Source organism: Anas acuta, chromosome 2, assembly GCF_963932015.1.
Source record: "Anas acuta chromosome 2, bAnaAcu1.1, whole genome shotgun sequence".
Taxonomy (NCBI): Eukaryota; Metazoa; Chordata; class Aves; order Anseriformes; family Anatidae; genus Anas; species Anas acuta.
The window spans coordinates 75,881,235-75,898,402 of NC_088980.1; the positions used below are offsets into that span (position 1 = coordinate 75,881,235).

General features: G+C 35.2%; 1 long non-coding RNA gene across 3 annotated transcripts in view; it reads left to right on the top strand.

Moving 5' to 3' along the window:
* LOC137851748 (uncharacterized) overlaps positions 1–17,168 on the top strand; it is a 48,575-nt gene that overhangs the window by 23,956 nt on the left and 7,451 nt on the right. For 2 of the 3 annotated variants that reach the window (XR_011093426.1, XR_011093425.1), the window contains exons 3-7: positions 5,647–5,728; positions 5,911–6,020; positions 8,192–8,258; positions 10,861–10,885; positions 12,874–13,173. This is a non-coding gene — a long non-coding RNA (uncharacterized lncRNA). Of the gene's footprint in view, positions 1–5,646; positions 5,729–5,910; positions 6,021–8,191; positions 8,259–10,860; positions 10,886–12,873; positions 13,174–17,168 lie in introns of those variants that run through there. The other variant, XR_011093427.1, reaches the window with a different exon arrangement.

Sequence of the window (17,168 nt, forward strand, 5' to 3'; positions counted from 1 at the left end):
TCACTTTGGAAATTGAATCTCTAACTTGCCAATTTTACTTGATAAAATTTACTTATTCAGGCTTTTTCTTTAGACTTTCTGCTGCGTAACTTACAGGGCACTTACATGTGCCTCCTTTGGATTCATTGGTTAATTCGCAAAGGGAGTCTTTTAAGTAAATTATGTTTTAGCTTTTTTATTGATCAAATTTCCAAAATGTGCTAGGTTGAAGTTTGGACTAGATGATCTTAGAGGTCTTTTCCAGCCTAAATGATTCTATGAGTCTAAAAAATATTACATTTTACTAAGCTCAGTGAACGTGGTAAAATCTGTTTAATGAGTCAAATACTCTAGGTTGTGATTCCAAATTAGTTGGGGGTTGGGCCACATAGAGAAGTTGGTTGTTAATGGCAGATGTCATAAGCCTTTGGAGTTTTCATGTGTATTTGACTGCTCTTGGAGGTGGGTGAAAACTTTCTTGGTCTTGCTTTTGAGTTTTCCATGTATACAAAAACATTAAGAAATCCCCTTGAAGAGACTTCTTGTTTATTGTTTTCACATAGTAGAGTGGAGGTGAGAAGGCTAAGGAGAGCACGTTTATCATGGAAATTTTTAGTTCATCTCCTCTTGTTTTGGTATCTGTCTCTGAGACAGGCATTGCCTCCTGTTTTGCTGTTATCAAAGGTGGTAATGCTTAGACTCTTCTGTCTGATAACTGCACTGAAAAATAGAGACAACGGTTGTAGCGTTTTGCTTACCAAACAGTTCTGTTGGGTTTCTTTTACTAGGTTGATAACGCTTCTATTTCTATTTTGTAAAGATTGTTTAAATGCTGTATTTCAGTCCATCACCATTATCCCAAGGCCAGTTTTATTCCTGGTTCTATACCAAACCTTAATGGGTCTCATTTACAAAGACTTCTGAAATTTTGCATGCATCAACATACTTCACTAGCTGAACATAATTTATGACCTAGTGAATTTGGTTTTTGGTTGTTTTGTTTATTTTGATATCATGAAAATAACATGAATGCAGTTTGTTCTAAACTTGTGCTGGCATATAGATGTTGCATACATAGTTACATGTGTAAAAGATGATGTTTCTTATGATAGTCCTAAGTAGAGGCTGTAATAATGGCAAAAAAAATATTTACATAATCTGAAAAAAAATATATATATATATTATATATATATATATATATATATTTTTTTTTTTCAAGAAACTAGTATACTTTTTTTTTTTTTTTTGGGGGGGGGTGTTTATTTTGTGTTTGTTTGTTTGTTTTCTATATTACTCATTTTGCTAAGGATGTTAAGCCATTACATGTATCTTTCTGACAACATAGCCACAGAAGGCCTTTATCATGGGTGGAGAGGCCAATTGTATATCCATTATGAAAAATCTAGAGTGATAGCCTATAAGTAATTGTGTTATGGTTTCTTACATTTTATGAGTAAGAAGATTTTTTTAAAGAAACTTTAATTTTTGCCTTACATGTAAAACAACCTCATTGTATATATTTAATCTTAATTCAGTCATGAAAGCTTGAATACCAGCTCAATGACTGTAAATTTTTTAGAGTCAGAAGCTGGAAGCACTAATTACAGGTCTTTGTGCTTACAACTGACTTCAGAATTGTTCAATTCATTATTCTGCATTCACAATAAATCCCCATTAGCAAAGATTACAAAAAGACTTGTCATTCAAAATGTCATGGGGCATTTTGTCTTTATTAGAATGAAGAGTCAAGAAAGCTGACCCAGCAATGAATCTCTGACAACCTCTGTGTTTAGAGGTCCTGGCAGTCTTCTGCTGATTAAGCCCATCTGTAAAAACTGTTCTAATACAAGAGCCTGATTCTGTAAGATTTTAACTATCTTAATTCTCCTCGATTTTCACAGGGTTCCAATTTTACAGAAACTCCCCATAAACAGAAGGTGGTGGATCAAATTGCTGAACTGCTTACTCTATGTCCAGTCTCAAAGAATGCACCTTTCATTCTGTTAAAATATTGGTACCTTTTGCTGACTGAATATATGGCATCTTTTCCTCCATCTTCTGCATCATCAGATTTCCATAACTAAAGAGGGCCTGCAGTATTGTTCATTTCCCACATCATGAATAAGATGTTAATCTGTGAAATAGCAACAATACCTATGATTTAATTGACTTTCCCCACACACATATGCACACAACTACATTCTAAAATGGCCGATGAAAGATACATGGTATCTTTCAGACTCTCCTAGCACTTGACTTCTTCCCAGAAAATGCCTTCTACACCTTTGATGTTACCTTGGAGGAAACTATTCTGCCAAATGGAAAAGTCCCTACAAAAATAAGAACTTCTAAGTCAAATAACTAAATTAGTCATTTTTAATGACTATTGCTGTTGCACTAAATTTAAAGAGTAGTTACATATCTAGTGAGCTGAAAGTAAGCAGGGCATGATAAAAATCTCAACACAAGAAAACATTTTAAAAAATATTAAATATTTTTTGACTTTTTTTTTTCTAGTTACTTATTTGGAAGTTTTATACTAGTTTCTAATCATGTCTTGAAGCTTTTCCTCTGCAAACATAAGGACTAGAAACGTTTTTTTTTTTGTTTTGTTTTGTTTTAAATTGAACTCTATTGTAAATGCTTTGTTCCAGTGAGCTGAGTTTTTTTTAGGAAGAACCCAAATATTTTGAGACTTGCAGTATAATTTTCAGAATTGTTGATGTTGTAGTCAGGTCCAAATGTAGTCCTCAGCTTCTGTCAAGTATGCAGCAAATATATAGCATACACAAAATCAGAAATCACAACTTCTCAATGCACTTTGGTGTTGAAGAATGACAGGGGTTTGAGGGGTTTTCTGCAAGTAAATGTAGCATTATTTCAAAAGCTCCTTATGGCTCCATAGAAGAGTTTCCTCTTTTGTCCCTCTTTCCTTTCCTCACTTGAGACCTGCAGTAGAATTAAAGTAGTATACGTATTTTACTTGCAATTTAAATGACAGTACAAGAATTTAACAACAACAAAAAAAGGGTGTTATGAGACATAGCAGAAGGTAGCAAAAGTAATTGTGTTGTGAGAAATAAAGTCATTGTCTTATGATAGTAAGAAACACCACCAACTCTCTCTCTCTCTCTCCTATCTCTTTTTTTTTTTTTTAATTAACTTGAGCACATTTCAAAATGCCCTGAATCTTCTGTTTGAGTTAAAATTTTGTCTCTGTGCCAAACAATCGCCTTTTAACATTATCAGTTTTCTAGTTAAATATGATCATAAACAGAAATATCACCATCTGTGGCAATGTCATTCACGATGAAGATATTGTCACTCACTCATTCTCTTGAAGTAATCCAATACTATGTGGGCTAAGTCATGCGCTAGGGTGGAAGGAACAAGTTCTTCCATATTCAAAGTTTTAATCTGTTTGCCAATTCCTTAATTATTATTATTTTTTATATTTTTTTTGGTGGAAATAAGATGTATTCTCATTTTCAACCTCTTTTTTTTCCCCTTTCCTTCCCCTTCCCATTTCTCCCCCTCCAAAAAAAAACAAACAAACAAAAAAGTGCAAATTAATGCTGAAAGTGGATGTGTTCAGTGTGTAGGGTTATTTCTGTTTTTCTTGTATGTTTGTCCTCTGTTTCACAAGGAGAAAAAAGTGATTTCAAGTTGTGGATGACTTTTGAGAACCAATTTCTGTTTTCCAGTTAGTTGCATTTGTTTATTTTCCCATGGAACTTAAAGGAATAAATAGTTCTCTCAAGACATTTTCCATTTAGCAAGGGGCATTGAACTCTTCTATTTATGTATTTATTTTAAAGTTCTTTTCCCCCAATTCATTCAGATATATATGCAGTCATTTTTAACTGAAACCACAGTTTACACACCCCTTTGTGTTGGTGGCCACTGTTTTGTATAATTTGTGATCACGCTGTTACTCTGCTACACTCCAATCTTCCCTCTTAACTTGATGCTGGAGTTGGGTTGCCTGTGGCTCTCAGTGCGTATGGCATCTCAGCATTCAACACATATGTTATTCCTATTTCCGTGCTCTGGATTCACATTTGGACCTTGCATAATGAACTGAAGGATGACAGTTCATCATCAGGGAGCATCTACAAAAGTATTCAGCTCAAAATAGAGTTAAACACAACAATTTCTTTCCAGTCTTGTTAAAGCTGCTCTCTTTTTTACTCCACTTCAAGCTACATCATATGAAGGTTTAGTAACTGTGAGATATTGATTTGAAGTGCAATAATGTACTTGAAGATTCACTTCTAAGACTGAGATGAAAGCTGTGTATTTTTCCCAGAGTCAACAACAATAGTGATACGGTTGTCCATACACTAAGGGTGAAAGGTTAAATACTGTATTTGTTTGTTTTCTCCCAAATCTCTATCAAAACTTTTATGTCATCTGTTCAGACTCATGGTGTCTTTTCTGCATGTTTGAAATGCTGTGCAATTCCTGTGCTGCATGTGTGTGCATTCAGTGACATACCTTGGGAGAACAGCTAGCCTATAAAATAAGATGAAACATAGCATTATTCTTCTAGTAAATATATTAACTGTAGGTAAATTACACTGTGCATTGTTCTGTTTACACTGTGAAACATTTCTTGGAATGGTCGTTGCAATGCAGCATATGTTTCTCTCTGCTCTACCCTTATCCTGTTTCAAGTATCACCATTCCAGAAAGAGTGGCTAACTGTTCTTTAGTTGTTAGTTTAAAAACTTATACTGTTATTGTATGTAAACAAATGTTTGCTTACAAAGTAGAAGTGGATATACCTATAATGTCTCTGGGATTCACAGCCCCACCATGCTCCCAAGATGCAGCTCCAACTGTCAGTATTGCTCTTGCAAAAAGATTAAAATCCTACTTGCCCTTGCAGAAAAGAGGCTGGGGACTTTACAGGAAGGGCTTCGGACTGTTTGTCTGTTTCATATTGATCACATGAAGGTGTCAGAAGAGATGGATAGTACATGATAAATGCCTGCTGGAAGCCTACTGAGATGGCAAGTAACAGTATGCACTTCAAAATGTAGGGCATGCTCAGGGTTTTCCCTTTGTGCATGTAAATTGATTCACATGGGGTCTTACCCTTACGTTTCTGAGAGTAAATAGCATAAGAGGTTCTATTGTTTGCATATGTGCTGGCTTTTCTGCAAATTCTCCCATCAATGGAAGAAAAGGTGACGCTTTATTTTAAGTAATTGATTCTATTTAAGTTTCGTTATGATCATGTTCTGACACTACTGTATTTTAATAGCTCCAAATTAAATGTTTTGTAGTTTCTATTCCATGAGAAAATTTTCAGCAGCAATGCTTATCTGCAATTCTGTAACAGTGAAAGCAAAACACAAGCACTTTAATCCTAGTCTTTCCCAGAGATGAAAAATTCTTTTTTTTTTTTTTTTTTTTTTTTTTTTTTTTTTTTTTTTAGAGCAGCTGAAATAAGCAGTGGCATTAATGTCATTTGTGACAGATACATTCCTGATTGAAGTGTGGTGCTGATTTGTACTTTGAAGGGTAGTTTGAAAAAAGTTTGTGCACTTGTTTGCTGAGTTTTGTTAGTGTAACCCCTTTTTCACAAGGGAAGATAAATCCTCTCTCCTCCCACCATTTGGGCTCAATCAGACATTTTTGTTTCTTTCTGCTTCATTACAGCAACTGATATAGGCCAACTCTCTCTTTTTCCAAGGCAAGATCTATTTGGACATCTATACCTGAAAGGACATCAAAGAGGAAGGCAAGCTTTCCTAATAATAATAATAATATAAATAAATAAATTTGCAGATAGCATGGGATAGAAATTATCCCTGATGGACTGCAAAAGAAAATACAATAATGGGACAAAGGTGCATGATATGAATGTAATATCTGAGGTCTCTTTATGTTGTCTTTCATTTTATTTTGTTTTTGCATGTTTAGACTGTAGCCTTCTGGGGACAGGAGTTTTCCTTGCTATGGAGAGAGAGAGAGAGACAGGCTTATTATCACAGTTATTACTAGAAGACCAGCTGAGGACACGGAGAGCAAAGGTAAAACAGCTCCTTTGCACTGGAAAAGGATAATAACATGTTGGAAGGAGGCCAGTTCTTCCTGGCTTGGAAGAGTTTACCTATCTGTTCTGTGTTGTTTCCCCCTCACATTTATGTTCTAAGTGCTGTCTTGATGTGAAATGTCTTGTTTTTCTTGTTACTTTTTTAATGAAGCCTTTTGGTCAAGGTAGCCTGCAACATAGTATAGCACAAAATTGTGATGGAAGAGTTTGGCTCCCTTCTCAGTCTGTGAGATAGCCTTATGTAGATTCAAATCATGCTGCCTCAGTTTACCAGTCTGTCAACTGAAAATGAAACATACTGGGGAGAAATGTCATACAATCCTTATAATGACACATAATTTGAAGATGAACATCCAATATTGTAGGCACACAATGGAAGGTATAACAAGAGAAAGGGCAAATCGTAAAGTTAATTGCCATATAACCTTAAGTACTCCTTGTCTCCCACAGAGTTATTATATTTCATCTTCTCACAGGTTTTGTTCATTTTTTTAATTCTTGCTCCAGGTATCTTTAAAAAGCCCATGTCAAAATTTCTACATAATGCAATGGCCGTGATTATAAACTCTTAAGTATTTTACTTGTTTATACTCTGCATATGCCAGTTTGGTATGTGTTGTTATTTATATACATTAGAGGAAGATCATTTCAACCACACTGTACAATGTAAGGTCCTGTGCACAGTGATTCGTGTGTGTGTGTATGTGTGTGTGCCCTGAGGGATTTTAAGCATAGCTTCCTAAGGAAATACGGTTATCTGCTCGCAGTTCATCTGTCAGTAAGTTTTGAACTCTTAATTGTAACCAAATTTTGAATGTGATTAGTTGCAGGAGGTAGCAAGCAGGTATTATTTTTGCTATTATTTTTGGCAATTAGCTGTTGCTAAAGATGCTGAGTATTTGCCATGACAACTGACAACACTATTCTTCCTGCAAGCCATGGCAAGTGGGCAAGCCATGGTCTCTGTACCACGTTGTTCCTTTCCTCTGGGTATAAAAAAAATTGAAAAATTCAAGCTAAAGTGCTGGGAAATAAGAATGAGGAAGAGGAAACAAGCTTCATCTGTTGATTTTTTTTTTTCTTTTTCCAGTTTTTTCCACTCTGTCTTTCTTTGTTATAGATTCTATATACTTTCTTTTTCTATAGATCTTTATTTTTATAGTATGTATTTCTTCTATAAGTACTCCTTTGCAGCTCCATTCTTTGCCAGCTTTGCATCAGTTTTGACTACTCTATTTCCATCCAGTAATTTTCTTCTGTCACTTTGTGAATATCAGACTGTATTGATTGCATATTCTGATCAATGGACTTATGTAAATTTATCATGTCCCTAATTATTCCTGAAATATAATGCTGCTTGCCTTTTTAGGCAAAAAGCCTCCTGATAGTATACAGGAGCTTTATTGTGTGTGTGTGTGTGTATATATATATTTTTTTCCCCACTAGGAATATTGAATTTGATATGTTTTGAACAAGCCTGAAATGTTCTAAGCCAACATCAGAGCCAGCTGAATCCTAACTAACAATTTCTGCCAGGCTTGCAAAGTATTTGCATGGACTTAGAAAACAGATCACAAGATTATTCAGTATGACTCTCAAAGTATGCAAATGTTGCCTTTAAGGAGTAGATATATGAAGAAAATCGTTTGTTCTTGTTCATCTTAAGAGAATATTTCCCATGTTTCACTCTTTTCTATAAGTAATTAACAGGAATTCTTTTTATTTTCTCCCATGGTAGGTTCAGAATAATTATTTTTTTTTCTTTCTCTCTAGATACTTTTCTCTCTTCTGTCTTAGTTATTTATTTAATTATTTATTTCCCTCCTCTACACAGTACTATTCTCAGCTTGTTTATTATTTGTATCTCTCTTGGGGCAGTTTCAAATATGTTCAATTTTCATGGCAAATGGCCACAAGTAAATAAAAATTAGTTCAGGATTTGGCCTAGAAAATAATAAAACTAAACAAAAAATAAAATAAAATAAAACCGTGTAAATAATAAACATTTACTTAAATTCATCACCTATGTTAGGTCCTATACTGGACCTAAAAAGGAAGTATAGATCAATAATAGGGGAAACAGGAAAAATATGGAGTTCTAATATCCTCTTATATCACTAATTAATTTTAATTTCCTATTCTTCATAGATCTTGGGGTCCAGTCTTGTTTATGCAACTTTATGAAGGACAAAATTCCTAATCTTCATGGAGCAAGGTAATTCATCCAGGACTCAAACAAATTTATTTTTCCTTAAAATAATATATTATTCTTTTTGTTTATATTTTAATAAAATAACAATAACAACCAAAAAAGAATCATCTTAAAATATGTCCTGGTTATCTTAATACTGTGTAACAAAGACAGCATTTAATTAAAAAGCAATAATTATGGCTGTAAATAGCTACTTACTAGTTTTTGTAGGGTAATATGCTTAAAAAATATACAATCTATAATTTTATAATTTGATCAAGACTGACTCAAATGCTTTATTAAGAATTGTTGTAAGAAATGAACACAATGGAAACCACCCCTTCTGTGGGCCAGTTAAGAAATGGTACTGGTCTTAGAACGAAATCCTGAGGCTCTGTTTAAGCTTCATTGATTTTATTGTGAGTTGCAAGAGCTATCGAGAATAAAATAGATACCTTTGAATGTTCAGTAACAAAGCAGCAGCTCCTGTTTCTGTGTTACTCTAGTGACAAATGCTGCTTGGCTTCTCAGCACAAAAGAGAAACTATTTTAACAGATAGAGCTCATGCCTGCAATTCTGATGCTGCCAAGCTTGACAAGGAAAATCCTACCACTTCTACTTTCCTCATTGCTGTTGTTGCTGTGGCCTGCTTGTAATGGAGCAATAGTTACATTAAAAATATCTGTGTACAGAGTTGAGAGTCAGGACTCATAAAGGCTGACAGCAATTTATAAGAGCAAAGTAATGGCATAAAAGTATGGCATAAAACGTTTCAGACATATCCCATGAAAATAAGAAATGACTGTTACCTAGTTTTCGCGCATGTGGTATCAGAAACATTCCATGATAACAGCGTAGCACATGGTCACCCCTGATCACTTCCATTACCTATTACTCATGTTCACCCATTAAAGTTTATGCAATATTTACAGCTATAAATGAATGTCCCGCACTGCTTTTGAATAGCAAATTGCAAATATATCTCAGCTTTTTGTTTGTTTAAAGTGCATGATGATTTTCTCTCGGATTGTAAGACTCTCTTTTAAAGTCCCTTTACTTCTGTGGCATTTCAGTTAATTGCATAGAGAAGGCACTGTTCAGAAACAGTTGCTTTTATGTTGAATCTTTCTATGCTTTCTGTGTGCTTCTACTGCAAAACTAAATGACCCTAATAGAGTGTTCTTAAGACAAACAGCAAATCATCCCTCCATTCTCTTATCACAGCCATTAGTTTCTTCTTTGCATAGTGATTTCTTTCTAACTTTTAAATTAATTTTTGTTAACAATCATAGTTCATCTATGATTGTTAACAAAATCATATCATATCATGATATGATATGATATCATATCATCTAATCATATCATATCCTTACTGAATAATGAAATATAAAGACGTAACACAGGATTTATGAAAGCCTCCATTGTTTCCGTTCATCTCAAATACATTTACACAAGTCCATTGAGCTACGTTTCGTTTGGATGTAGCTCCCTCGTTCTAAATCAATACATAGTAATGATGTTAAAGAATGCACCTGTACTGTGATTATTGCAACTTTCACAAATGTCTGTCCCTTTAGCTGCATAGCAGGGGAGTAACATCACTACGCTGTTCTGCGTAGGTTGTGAATTCCGGGCTGTGAACAGTCATGCATGACTGATATATTTTTGAAGCATCATGACAAAATTTTAATTGGTGAATCTGCCTGAATTTTGAAAAATATAATTCCCAGTTCATTTGTTCCCTAAACTCAGTTCACCAGCCTTGGGAATGTCAAAAAAAAACACCATAGATTTTTTTTTTTTTTATTATTATTTTTTATTTTTTTTATTTTTTTTTCATTTTAAGACTGACTTTTTTAGTAGGACATGAATCCCTGTGAATATATGGTTTTGTGTAACTAAAAGCACTTAAATATATAATTCAAACTGAAATGGGTAGCGAAGCTAAGAGTGGGATATTGCAATTACTCTTTGTAATATTTTCTCTAAGCTTTTAGTACTTCCTGGAATTTTTTCAATTCCAGCTACTCGTTAGCACTTCATCACCTCATAAAAGCTATATATATATATATATATGTATATATATATATATATATATATATATATATATACACACATATATATATATATATATGTATATATATAGAAAGAAAGAAAGGAAGGAAGGAAGAAAAAATCATAAAAATAGAAAGAACACATTCTTTCCTTGATTCTTCCTAAAATCAGAGTAGTGATCCATACCAGAAGGAGAGCTCCTAGCAAGAAATATTCAAGGTGTTCCATACTAACTAAATTTGTATGACTGCTCATGCAGGGAACCATGAAATTCCAGGAGGGTAACACAAAGAACAAGGTCACTCAGCATGGTTTTCACAGCTTTCTTGAAGATAGACACAAGAGGATGGGCTGTGTGAATATTAAATTTTAAAAGCCCTTTATACTTTAGGAAGCTTTTAGAAATATAAAAAATTTAAAAGGGTTTATACAAACTATATATACACTGTCTTCAAAAGAGCTTGAAATATGTTTGGAAAGATCAAAGAAGAATATCTTACATTATCATATGGTGGGGGAAGGAGAAGTGAGGGAGGAGAGAAAACAAGTGTCTGGTGTTCTGTGTTACAGGTGAAGAACAGAACTGAAGATAAAGGTATGCTTTTCACAGTCTTATCTGGCACACACTATTTGCCGTCTTCACTTTTATATCCATCTGAGTGCTACTTAGAAAATTGTAGAAGGAGGTGGGGTGTGAAATGTCTGAATAACCCATGATATTCTGTGGAAAAGAAATGTGCCAATTTTAGTACTTGAATGGCTCTAATTATCATATTGTGGGCGAGAGTGCTGAAAGCTTAACATTTCAGTGAAGTATGGTGGGATTATACAATGCAAGATGTTGATATGTACCTGTAACTTGCATGTGATGTAGTGTGACATTAAAAGCAACAACAGAACACTCTTTGCCTTTAGGCTAAAACCATATGTGAAATTTAGGACTGTTCTAAAGGGCCTTTCATAAATATTGCATGCAACATGTTGCAAGAGGCTCGAACGGTGGTACTTGACAGTTCAAAGAGTTCCTTTGGTTTTATTATGGCAAGTAAGCTTCCAAATCTAAGATTGAAGTACTCTCCACTTCTAAGCAATTACAACATCTTCCAGAACATTCTAGGTGATATTCATTATGATTGTATCTTTTGATCATTCCTTCTCCACTCCCCATCCCATCCCCCTTTAAGAGTTGTTGTCAGGTTAAATTTAGTTCATGTTTTAAGTTTAAAAAGCTTCTCAACACCCCACACCCAATATAAATCTATATATCACTAATATGAGAGAAATCACTAACCTTACTTCTTTTTATGTTCTTGTGTTTGCAACTATTTGCAATTTTGTCATTCATTGTCCAAGCAGATGGATTTAACTACGCCCTCCTCGCCCCCCCAAAAAAGTCAGTCAATTGCTTATTTTAAGTAATTTCTGCTTGCTGCTTCACTTCCATTTTGTAGATCTCCATGTTTTTTTTTGTTTGTTTGTTTGTTTGTTTGTTTGTTTGTTTTTTCCATAACCAATGGTGCTTTGTTCTCAGTCAAAATGATTTTAACTCCAGTTTATCTTCTTCTCCAGAGACATATTCAGTTCTTGACCCAACAAAATTAATTCCATCTCAAACACAAATGGTGCCATATGCTAGTCTTTCTTCTGTTAAAGTCACTCTCACCTCCTAAACCATTATCATTCCTGTTTCTTAGCACTTTTTATCTTGCTGTACTAGGCTCTCCTGCACCTGCATACTGCATTTTGGTCAGAACAGGGCTTTTCCCGCAAAGCGTACAGGGGATGTTGATGGAGTACCTCTTCTCCCTCTCCCTTAGGCACATGAGGTGGCACAGTGGCTGTTACCATGCACTGCAGTTTGAGGGCGACAGGACTTCAAACTTCAAACTGTTCCAGTTTGGCTGTGGTAGCTGTTTTTGAGCCTGGTTCCATTCCTGGCCCATAATATGAAGCCAGGGACAGTCTAAAAATGTTTATTTTGTTCTTTTGTGGAGCCAACTCTTTTAGCTGGAGGACTGCTTACCTAGTGTGTTGTTGTTGTTTTTATCAATATGAAATTTTATGTAAATGCAAAGGATACAAAAAACAGTTGTCTCCACTGTCTCAGTTTGAAACTCCTGAAGGATAAAATTCATTTGTCTTCAAGAGTCATATTTCAATTTTTTAATATTACCAGAACATACAGATGAGTAACTATGCTTATTAAAGGTGGTCAGGCACCTTATACATGTGACTGCTATATACTGTGTTGTTCGTGAGGCTCTTTATGATCTACTGAAATCTTCCAACAGGGGTGCATTGTCTCACAAAGTTAGACGTTTCATTACTGTGCGGTTCCTCTCCCTCCTTCCCTCCTTATCTTATATAAAAAGTATTTTTCCCTGTGGATGATACTGACATATTTTACAAACTGTTTAGCAATTACTGCATACTTTGAATTTGTTTAAACTCACAATAATCCTTTCAAGCATTCTCTTAAAATTGGTATGTGCATGCGAAGATCTGTATTTCTGTCTGCCCTGTGAAGCACACAGAAGTGCTGCACATCATATTTATAAGCTCTGTCTTGAATTCTTTCTACAGCTAAGACTCCCACTGAAGCTATCAAGCATGTTACTTTCACAAGGAATGCAGACTCCTACTCAAAGTGAATATTTCTTGTTACAGACCAAGCCAGGGGATGCAGAGGGAATACTTACTGTTGCCTTTAAAAGTTAGTCAAGTTTTAAGTCTGTAAGCAATAGCATTGCAGTAGAAGAGAAAAGGTGTGCAATAACGAGTAAGCCTCTGCATAAGCAAGCCTACTCACTTCTCACTGTATTTCTCAAAAAAAAAAAAAAAAAGAAAAAGAAAAAGAAAAAAGAGTAGAACAAAGGAAGAAAATACTCCATGTGTCACTCCATGTGTCCAGGTGTGTCTTCAGCTAGACCACTCTTATGAAGCAGACATGCCAGATATGCAGATATGCTCACTTGTGTTTGGGTTTAGGTAAATGCTTTTCCTGAATGAAAGTGCTTTTTACTGAATGTCCTAATTACCAACAGAGACTCTTGTCAGACCCAAGTTTACCATTTGCTGGTTTACTGTGTCCACTGTTCTGGCTTAAATATTTATTCAGTTTGGTAACCGTGCAAAGTAAAAATGCAATACTGAAACAAAAGCTATTGAAATGTTTTAAATTCTGAAACCAATTTTGGCTTCACCAGATCAGAATGGTTAGTTGCTGTAGCAACAGCATCACAGGGGGTGAGGAGAATTAAACATCATTACAATCAGTTTTGGAGGAGTATTGAATAGCTGCTCAGGGCTTCTTCTCTTGGCATATGGCAATTTGAAAGGTTCATAACATTGTTGCAGCAAGAACACAAACTGAATGGCTGTTTTTCTTCCCCTGCTCCCTCCCGGGAACAGCAGATTAGCGGCCTTCCTACCAGTGAGAGCCAGAATAACAAACTCTTGTTTGGTGAAAGATAGTCTAGTGGTTAAGAAGGATAAGGAGACCTTGGCTTCCACTCATGAAACATTTATCAAGCCAAATTCCTGCAAGTAATATCCTTTAACTGCATATGGAGAGTGAAAGATAATGGAGAATGTTTGAACTCTATTAGCACAATAAATTGCATGACAATTTGCAGAGTTCTATAATGCCAGCTAGTGTAAATATGACACCAATGGATGCTAATCAATTTGGAAAAAACAAACAAACAAACAAAAAACAGAAAATGTGAAGGGAAGTTTTGCTATCACATACTTTTTTTTTTTTTTTTTTTTAAGGAAAAAGTAACAAAACCCTAAGTGTTCACTACGTTAAATGTATTATGTTGGGGGCAATGGAGGGGATTGCTAAAATATTGTGGAACATGTAGTTCTGTGACAACACTAAATGAGGTAGGAATTACGGCAAATCCAACATTTTTATTCATACAAGCTTTTCAGATGAAATTTCCTGCCCAACAAGCATGCTAAGAAATCTCAGTTACTTCTTTGATGTATGTCATGCCATAAAAATACAGGAAAACCACTGTAGTTTTACAGACAGAATCCTGTGATGATAATTTCAATCATTCCAAATGAACAATCCATTTTAAGTGCATGGTTTGGCTGTTAGTCCCCACTTGCATTCGCACACTTTACTCCTTTGTCCTTTTGACTTTGTATCCACCACCAATTAGGGTAAAGGAACTGCCAAGTGGATGGTCTATTTATTTGTTTATGTATCTACTGAACAATTTATCTCTTGCCTTATCTGAATACACCAGATTTTTAATTTTTATATTTTTCCAACATACATAAATGAAAAAAAAAATCAATAGTGATAACTGTTACATTAGTGTGTAGTCATGGATATAAAAATTAAAACTAAATATCATATGCTTTGAATAATAAGACTCTCTACTTAATAACACTTACAAAGAATGAAGAACTTTTTATAACAAAGACAGTTGTCCTGCTTCTCACGTGTTCAAAAGCTATGCATTACAGTTTGAGGGTACATACTTTGGGACAGTATCTCATGAAGGACTTGGACACCTTCCAGTTAAATGTCACAATTTTTAGGGGTCTGATATTTAGGTTATTATCCCATTATTGAGACATTGTCAGCTCTTTTATTTTGCTTTGGTAGCATCCTGTTTTCTGTTTTGAGTGATTCTTGGAAAATGGATTTCCCACAGAAGTGGTCATTTTGAGCACTCTGATGAATAACAGTCAAATCCTGTGTTGTTTATTTCCTGCATGCCCCAGATCTGTTCATGCACAGAGAGCTTGGTGTGCTTGTGTCAACTGACCATGCAGCACCTGTGCAGAAGCTCTGACGACTGCAGCACAAAGACAATGCACAGCTACAGGAAATATTTAGTAAGGAAGTTTCAGATTCCTCTGCCTCTCTTGGGAAGGCAGACACCTGTTAAACTCTCTTTTAAAGAGAGTACAGAGTATCCAGTTCTTTCCTGAAAGAAAACTAGTGGTGCTTTTTATATATATTTTTAAGCTAATAGAAAATTTTCCCAGGCAGCAAGGTCAGTTGAGGTCTCTGCTTCTGATAATTGCTGGTAGTGAACCAAATCAGTATCTTTTACCTCTTGCTCTAACCACAAAACTATTGCAGGGGTAGGAAGGGAAGGTGGAAACAGTAAATTGAATGGGAATGTTTCATTTTTCTCATTAAAAGTCAGTAGCAGTTGAAAGAAAAGAAAAGAAAAGAAAAAAAAAAGCAAAACAAAGCCAAAAACAAACAAATAAAAATCAAATATATTGTTTTTAATAAAAAAATAAAATAAAAAATAAAAACCACAATAGTAAGTTTGCTAAGATGGGAAGAAAGCTCTGAAATGAATATAGTCTTGATAACCTACTTTTTACAGCACTTGTTTGAATCAAAGGAAATGCAGATTCTGTTCTGTGGTCTCAGAACCATTCCGCCCCCGTCCCCTCCAAATATTGTTTCAGGTAATTCACAAAAAAAATCCTTATATTAGGGAATGGACTTCGTGCTCATAGGTTAAATAGACTTAACAGACTGTAAAGGCTTCCTTTACAGTCAGGAAGCCTTTCAAATTAGGTGGCGATACTTAAGTTCCTTTTTTTCTTTCTCTTTGCAAGGCTCATGATTTTGTACCCCTGAATGACTAAAAGACTATCTACCCATCATATTGCACAAATTCACAGCAGCATCCTGTAGTACTACATTTTTTTTTCTCCAGTAATTTTGCAAAGGCACTTGACAAGATCATTTCTACACCTGAAGTAGACTACAATTAGTATGCTATAGATAGAAAAGTGTGTAATATGTGCAATAGATATAATTTGTCTGTTGTACCCTAGAGGATTGGTTCCTACTCTGGAAGAATTCTTGAATAAAGGTATCAGATGGATGTGCCAGCTCTCCTCTATAGAGCTCTAGTGAGAAAACTGATAACTCTGTGTTCAGTGCTTTATCTGCAGTGGGCAGTAAATAATTTATGTAACAAAAATTAAGCAAAATGTGAAGTAACTCTCCCTTTATGAAGTCTGCCACACTGTGCATGGAATGGGAGGTCTTCTGGGGAGGGAATATGTAAACAGCCGTTAAAGACTGTATTATAATGCATATACACTAGGGGATAAAATATAGGATCTGCAAGCATATTTATTTGGAGCATCTCCTAGCTCTCCATGAGCCTGATTTTCTTCCAGAATTATTTGCAATTTTTGTTGTCTGCTGTCTTTTCAGTGTGATTTGCTTTTCTGCTGCATATAAAGAAAGGGGATCTAACACATATTTCTGTTAATATTATAATTTTACAGCTTTTAAACAAGGAGAAATAAATACAGTGTTTTTGTGCGTTCTGTGGTACCACTATAGAATATAATAGTTCAATTAGAAGGAGCCTACAGAGATCATCTAGTCTGACTGCCTGACCCCTTTAGAGCTAATAAAAAGATAAAGCATGTTATTGGGGGCATTGTAAAAACACCTCTTGAACACTGACAAGCACAGGGCATCAACCACCTTCCTAGGAAGCCTGTTCCAGTTTTTGACCACCCTCATAATAATGACATTTTTCCTCTTGTCCAGTCTGAACTTTCCTTGATGCAGCTTTTTGCCAATCCCACCTGTCCTGCCATTGGTAACCAGGAGCAGAGACTGACACCTCCCTCTGTGCTTCCCCTCCTCAGGAGGTTGCAGAGATCTATGAGGCCACCTCTCAGCCTCCTCTTCTCCAGATGAGACAACCAAATGTCCTCAGCCTATTCTCATAGGACATAACTTCTAGCCCTTTTACGAGCTTTGTTGCCCTCCTATGGACACTTTAGAGTATCTTAATATATTTTTTATATTGTGGAGCACAGAACTACATGCAAAACGTTAAGCTGCTAACTAAAGGCAATCAAAACTG